The sequence below is a fragment of the Octodon degus genome, unplaced genomic scaffold (assembly GCF_000260255.1).
Source record: "Octodon degus isolate 3935 unplaced genomic scaffold, OctDeg1.0 scaffold00069, whole genome shotgun sequence".
NCBI lineage: Eukaryota > Metazoa > Chordata > Mammalia > Rodentia > Octodontidae > Octodon > Octodon degus.
In genome coordinates, this window is record NW_004524645.1 from 38,936 (window position 1) to 45,689 (window position 6,754).

General features: G+C 38.3%; 2 pseudogenes; both read right to left on the reverse strand.

The window, feature by feature from the left end:
- Positions 1-2,617: 2,617 nt before the first annotated feature.
- On the reverse strand, positions 2,618-4,078 carry LOC105742728 (annotated as a pseudogene).
- Positions 4,079-4,575: 497 nt separating this feature from the next.
- On the reverse strand, positions 4,576-5,673 carry LOC101565913 (annotated as a pseudogene).
- Positions 5,674-6,754: the final 1,081 nt, after the last annotated feature.

A 6,754-nucleotide genomic window follows, 5' to 3' on the forward strand; every position in this document is an offset into this window, starting at 1 on the left:
ACTGCTTATGGCTGACGGCTTATTTAGAGCCTAACAGGAAATAAACTTGCCAGACTTGTCAGAAATGAGGGTCTTATAAATTATATTGTAATCACTAATAGCTGTGTACTTGACTTTTCATCATTGACATTTGGTTCAAGTATCACGACCTACGATGATGAATATTGTGTAAATATATAAGGCACATTTCAGCAGTTCATAAGGTTCTTAACCTAGAATTCTAGGAATTAAAATACTAAAGTAAAATGTAACATTTTCTTTTTTAATTAATTTTATTGAGAAATAGCAATGAGACAGTTTCAAAACCCATTAATGGGACAGTTTCAATAATTAATACATTGCATATTGTTGTCTTTGTAGTGGTTATTCATAGTACAAGATGCAGACATGATTTCCTGTCCAAACACTATTAGTACAAATCTTTCTTCTCATTGAATTAAGAGAAAGTAGCTGTATATCTATCCTAACTATTTTGTATACACAGATACAAGATGGTCCTTCATTGGTATCCCCTTTTATTGTTTAGTTTTGTCAGAGATGGGTATTCCATTGTGATAGCCAAATCTTGGAAACAACCAAGATGCCTGTCACCTGAGGAATGGATAAAAAAGATGTATTTTTATACAATGGAGTATTACTCACCTATAAAGAATGATAAACTCGAACCCTTTATATTTAAGTGGATGCCACTTGAAGATATGCTCATAAGTGAAATAAACCAGACCCCCATGTGTAACTACCGTATAGTCTCCCTATGTAAGAACTCAAACATTTTCTATTTGTGTATGTATATACTTTTCAGGGAAAACATGATAATCTTTTTTTTAAAATTATTTCATACAAGGTCTCACTACACAGATCAGACTCAGAGTGATCCTCCTGTTTCCAGCCTCTCAAGCACTAGGATTACAGGCGTGCGTCACCATGCCCAATCTCACTTGCCCTCTCAGCATGCTTCAGGTGCAGAACTGGCAAAGCATACAAAGGATCAAATCCTGGTCCCTGTGCCTGCCTAAGCAGGAGCTTTAGTCTCCTGAGCTATCTGGCTGGCCAAAAGCATCTATAGTTTAATGGCAATAACAAATGGACCTATATCTCAGAAACATCAAAGAGCTATTTGTATTGCTGCTGGCTTTTTGTGCTTGGCAAGAGAAAATAGGAGGAATGATTTTTGTTGTGTATTTTAAATTGTTTTTTCTCTTCCTGTTGATCAAACATTGAAGGAGTGAAGGTTCAGGCATTTTTCAAATGTATTTGAAAAGGGGGAAGCGTGGATGTACTTAAATGTGACATGCATATGTGGAGAAGACAAACTTACTGTTTGATGTTTTGATGGTTTTGTTATAGAATAGGCCAGTGATGCTAGTGAACTTCAAGAGATTAACTCCATAGTTATACTGGCCTTTTAAAATTCTTACTTGAAAGAGATGCTTGACTAGAATTTAGAAATACTCTTCGTAATTTTAACCTCCACTGCAACGACATGTATTGTGTCCCTCTATTTTGCTGCTATTTGAGGGGTGAACTTTTCCCAAATTAAAAAGACCATTTTATACAGTTAACTCTAGCTCAAGAAGAATGTGGGCACATCTTAATGAAAGAGTATCTAGCTGGGAAAGGAGGTGTATGATGAAGCGATCCTTTTTAAAAGCTGGACAGAAACAGTGTCACTATTTTTACGAGTGTGAGCAACACAAATCTTTTTTTTTCTTACTTTTGTATTCATTTAAATGAGAAAAAATACCAATGAAACAGTTTCAAAACAGATTAGTAGGACAATTACAATAATTAATGCATTGCATATTGTTGTCTTCCTAGTACTTGTTCAGAGGACAAGATGCAGACATGATGTCTTGTCTAAACAATATTAGTCCAAACCTTCTCATTGAACTAATAGAAGGTAGCTGCATGTCTATCCTATTTTATATATACATATATATTTTTTTCACTACAAAATGGTCCTTTATTTATATCCCCCTTTTTTGTTAACACACATCATGGCTGGGGAGATAACTCAGTAGAATAAGTGCTTGCCTGGGAAGCTCAGGGTCCTGAGTTCAATTCCCGGTAATGCAAAAAAAAAGAAGAAGAAGAAGAAAGAAAAGAAAACTATAAATCTTTATGGAGAGCTTGCCATATTGTAGGCTGCCCAATGGTAGCAGTTATAGTTGTCACACAGATTCAGCAGGGGCAAAAGAGTACATTCTGCATAAGAGAAAAAAGTTTCATGAAATGCCACTGATTTTAATGCAGACTTGGAGACGACACCGTTGTTTCTCACTTGAATGCAGCCTTAGAGACAGTTGCAGTATTCTAGTGTAAGCCAGTAAAGAAATCATTTTTCAACTGAATGAAATTATAATTAGAAAGAGAAATTACACTGTATAACTATATTTTACTGTTAATTATTTTTAAAAAAGCAAAACCTTAAACTAACTGTTTTACATGAGTTTCTATTTCTTCCCCGGTAAAATAGAAATTAGCGCCAGCAGGTAATCAATTATTTAAATAGAATGTGAATAAGCAAGTTGATAAATGTCAGGATTTTGTATCTGACTTGGCACCCCGTCCCCTTTTAAATAATAATTCACTCGGTATAAACACATATTCAACTGAATCCACTCAGTTGCTTTTAATGATTGACGTGTCAACATTACATCTTGTGACCTAATCGGTGGATTTCCCATCAACTAATGAGTGAGGGAAGCCTTTGATGAGGAGGAAATGATCCAGTTCAGCCAGCTTGTATTCTACACTCCTGAGGTTTATCAATATTCGCTTCTGTGCGGCTGTTGAGTGCGCGCAGTTATTTAAGATACCCCGGAGAAAGATCACTGATTGAAAGGCTATTCGCCATGCTCCTAGGTAACCAGGTAGGAGAAGGTGTTCTTTCTGGAGCAAAAGCAGTAGTTGACCAAGTACAAGTTGCTCTTCTTGGAGCAAGAGCAGCTGAATTTAATGACAGTGTTTTTCTGTAAAGAAAATTATACCTATGTAGTTTGTTGAGTTTAGGAATTTCCAAGTACTTCCAAATAACTTGGTTGCAAAAATGATCCAGTTTTTCCTAAGAATTGGAGATTAAGAAAGTGAATAGCTATTCTGACTCAGTAGTACGCTCAGCCCAGACTCAAGAATGAGCAAAAATAATCCTTGTAGTACCCAAGGGCCATATTGGTTGCCTACATGCCTGAGCAGTCCCGTGATGCTACACCTGGACCCTGTCAGTGACCCTTATACAAAGGAATTTCACTTGCACCTATAAATAATTTGGATACATAATTTGGACCTGAAATCTTCGTGACTCCTGTACCCAGAAAGCTCTCAGTATGTGCTCAGGGAACCAAACAGGAATGTGGGCTAAACGAGAGAGAAGGAGAGAGCAAGCAGACATTCCTTAGGTTGGTGGTGGTGGGCAGGGGTCCTTTCAGCGGTACTTTGTTCTCCAGTTGGACAGAAAGCTTCCGGCATCACTTAGCGACCCGGGACTGAGAGATCAGCAGGCAGTTTCAGCCGAGTTCCACTTGATCCTGATTCCCAGGAGTAGCACAGTGCTTTCGCATGAACAAGTGTTCAGTTCAGGTTTCAGGAACAAAAGAAGCAGGCATAGAATCTTTCTCTTTAAAATGAATTTCAGTGGCCACCCAGATAGTTCAGGAGACTAAAGCAAGAGTGACCAGGGTTTGATCTCAGGCATGCCATGCCATCCCTGCCCCCGGGGCACGCTGAGAGGGCAACTGAGACTGGGCATGATGGCAGACACCTGTAATCCCAGCACTTGAGAGGCTGAAAACAGGAGGACCACTATGAATCCAATCTGTGTAGTGAGACCCTGTAGACCTTGTACTAAAATATATTTAAATAAAAATAAAATGAATTATCTCCTGCACTGTGGAAATAGCTAAACAAAGCCATATGAAATTGTTTAGCTTTGGGCTGGTGAGATGGCTCAGTGGTCTAAAGCACCAACTTAGAACAAGCTAAGCTAAGCAAAGCACAGGGACCGCGGTTCAATCCCCCAGCACCACATGCCAGCCAGCCTCGCCCCCTGGTGGGCTGAGCTGGCCACACACAAAAAAAAAAATAAATAAATAAATAAATAAATAAATAAAAATAAAAAAAATTGTTTAGCTTTATAGAACAAAGGACATAACAGACAACAATTGAGTATCATTTTCATAATTTCTGTTTTAAAGCTAAGTTCTATCATTTTTTGAAAGATTTATAGAAATACCACCTGACATACTCCACATCACAAAACAAAATTAATGCTTATACAATTCACTTTACCATACATAAAAGTCATACTGCTTCGTAAATAGCATCACATCTGAGAACCACATCATTTGAAAACTGACATTTTGAAACTAATCCTCTATGACTTGAAGTTATATTAAAATAATACAGTGTTAAAAAATAAAATAAGTTGATACTTTATACATAAAAATGAAGAACTCATGGATGATATATTCTGGTTTCTCTTCAGATTCATGACAGGACCTACATTCTTTGCAAAATAACGTTGTCTTGGAACAAACTACGCTCATGGTATAATAAGTGAACATTTAACCTCTATGATTAGGTTTGGTAGAAACTGCTATCTTGGCTACTAAAACTTAGAGTGGTCTTGAACTGGAAGCAGCTGTTGACTGAAAGTATGGCTAATGTTCGCTCTTCTTCCTCTAGCAGAGCCTCTATATAATGAGGTAGGAAAGCACTCAAGTTGGCCCTGTGAATCTTGGCCAAAAAATCCAGGACTTCCATCCTGCTGGTTTCAGCATGGGCACTTGGGTCCCATGGGAATTCATACTGTGCTGGACCACTGTTGGCCACCTACTGATACTCCAGATAATTTTCCTTCACAAATTCTTTGGTGATGAGCACCCAGGGCTCCCCAAAGAGGAAGTGTTTCTGTCCAGCATAGGACTCTATCAGACTCAGTGCTTCCCAGACCTCCTCTTCAGTGTTATGGTTGCCCTTCATGAAGATCACACTCACAAGAAGCACCAATATGCCAGGGTTGAACATGCTGCCTTCATCACTCCTTATCCCATCACAGGTGAAGCCCAGCTTGATGAAGACACCATAGCAGTGGTCAGTGGGACGGACTACCTCTACATGTAAGCTACCTATTGTTTCCATGCTCTCAAAGGTTTGAAGCAGTCTCTGAGACATGGGCCACATCCTGCTTGATAGAAATCCTCAACATACCTACTTTTCTTATTGGCTATTTTACTTGATACTTGAACAGCATGAAACTCACCAAGCTAGCCACTCTCATATCTACAGCATCATTGCACACATTCCCCAGGTCTCTGCAGCCAGTGAGATGCTTGAGATATCCTCATTTTCTTGTCTACTGGAAACTTTCTGAGATTTTCCCTTTTTTTAGTTAATTAAGTTTGTTGATAGATTTTAGATATATACATAGTTACCACAATCGTCATAGGGAATATGTACCTCTACATGATATACCTTGATTCTTTTTCCCCTATTCCCTTACTCTTCCTTCAACTCCTCTTCCCCTCCTTGAAGAGAAACAGGAATTCTAAAGACCCCCAGGGGTGTGAATTTCCTGATTCCACAACTTCTAGATGCCCAATAGTCCACCCATGGGGAGCCAGTGATAAGAAACAAGTCACTGGGAGGATGGGAATGCCTAGACTTTTTCTCCATCTCACCATCAGGTGGCTTCTGTAAGAAATTTTACACCTTGTCTTGACTCCAGGTCCCATAAGACTAGTTCTCCTCCCCTTTCATTTCTTTATCACTCATTTATTCTGTCCCCTTCCTGTCACTCTCCTCACTCCATGCCACTTTTAAGAAATTTCTTTGCATTTCACCATGTCACAAATTTGGTTATTATTTACACTTTCAGTTTCTCAAAACAATGAAGCAATGCAATTTTTACACATGTGTGTTTGATTTATTTCATTTTAGAATATGGTCTCAACATCCATCCATTTAGCAATAAATATATTAAGGGTATCCTGAATGGCTATGTAGTGCTTCATTACATAAAAAGCACATCATTTTTATCCATTCATTGATCCATGGGCATTTGGGTAGTTTCCAAAATCTACCAATTACAAATTGTGGTGCTATAAACATGGTGCACACATATTGCTGTGGCATAATGCTTTTAATTCTTTTGGAAAAAAAAATACCCAGAATGAATAACTGGATCAAATAAGAACTCTAGTCCTAGTTCTGTGTGTGTGTGTGTGTGTGTGTGTGTGTGTGTGTGTGTGTGTGTATTTTAGGTAGATTAGTTATTTGTATTTTAGGGAAGGGTCTACAGGATGTTCAGGGTCTCGATACTAGATCGGACTCACAATGATCCACCTGTTTACAGCCTCCCAAGAGCTGGGATTATAGGCACAGGCCGCCACACGCAGTCTCAATTGCCATCTCAGCACGCCCTGGGGGCAGGCCTGGAAATTGAACCCCCTGCACCTGTGCCTGCTTGCTTACATTTTGTATTTTTAAAAGAGGATAAAAAGTAGTTTAAAAAACATTAAAAATGATAGAGAATTACGCTAAACAAAACAATAGGAATTTAACTTTAGCTGTTATATTGCATAATATTGTCTTCGAAGTAGCTGTTTAGATTAACAGATATAAGCATGAAAAATTGGTCTTCTTATCAGACCCAAAAGCTACAACTCTTGATGCATAGGTCCTGCTTTACCTTGGTCTTAACCATCCAGCAGAAAAGTATAAAAATGAAATATAAGAAGTAAAGCCATGCTGTTAT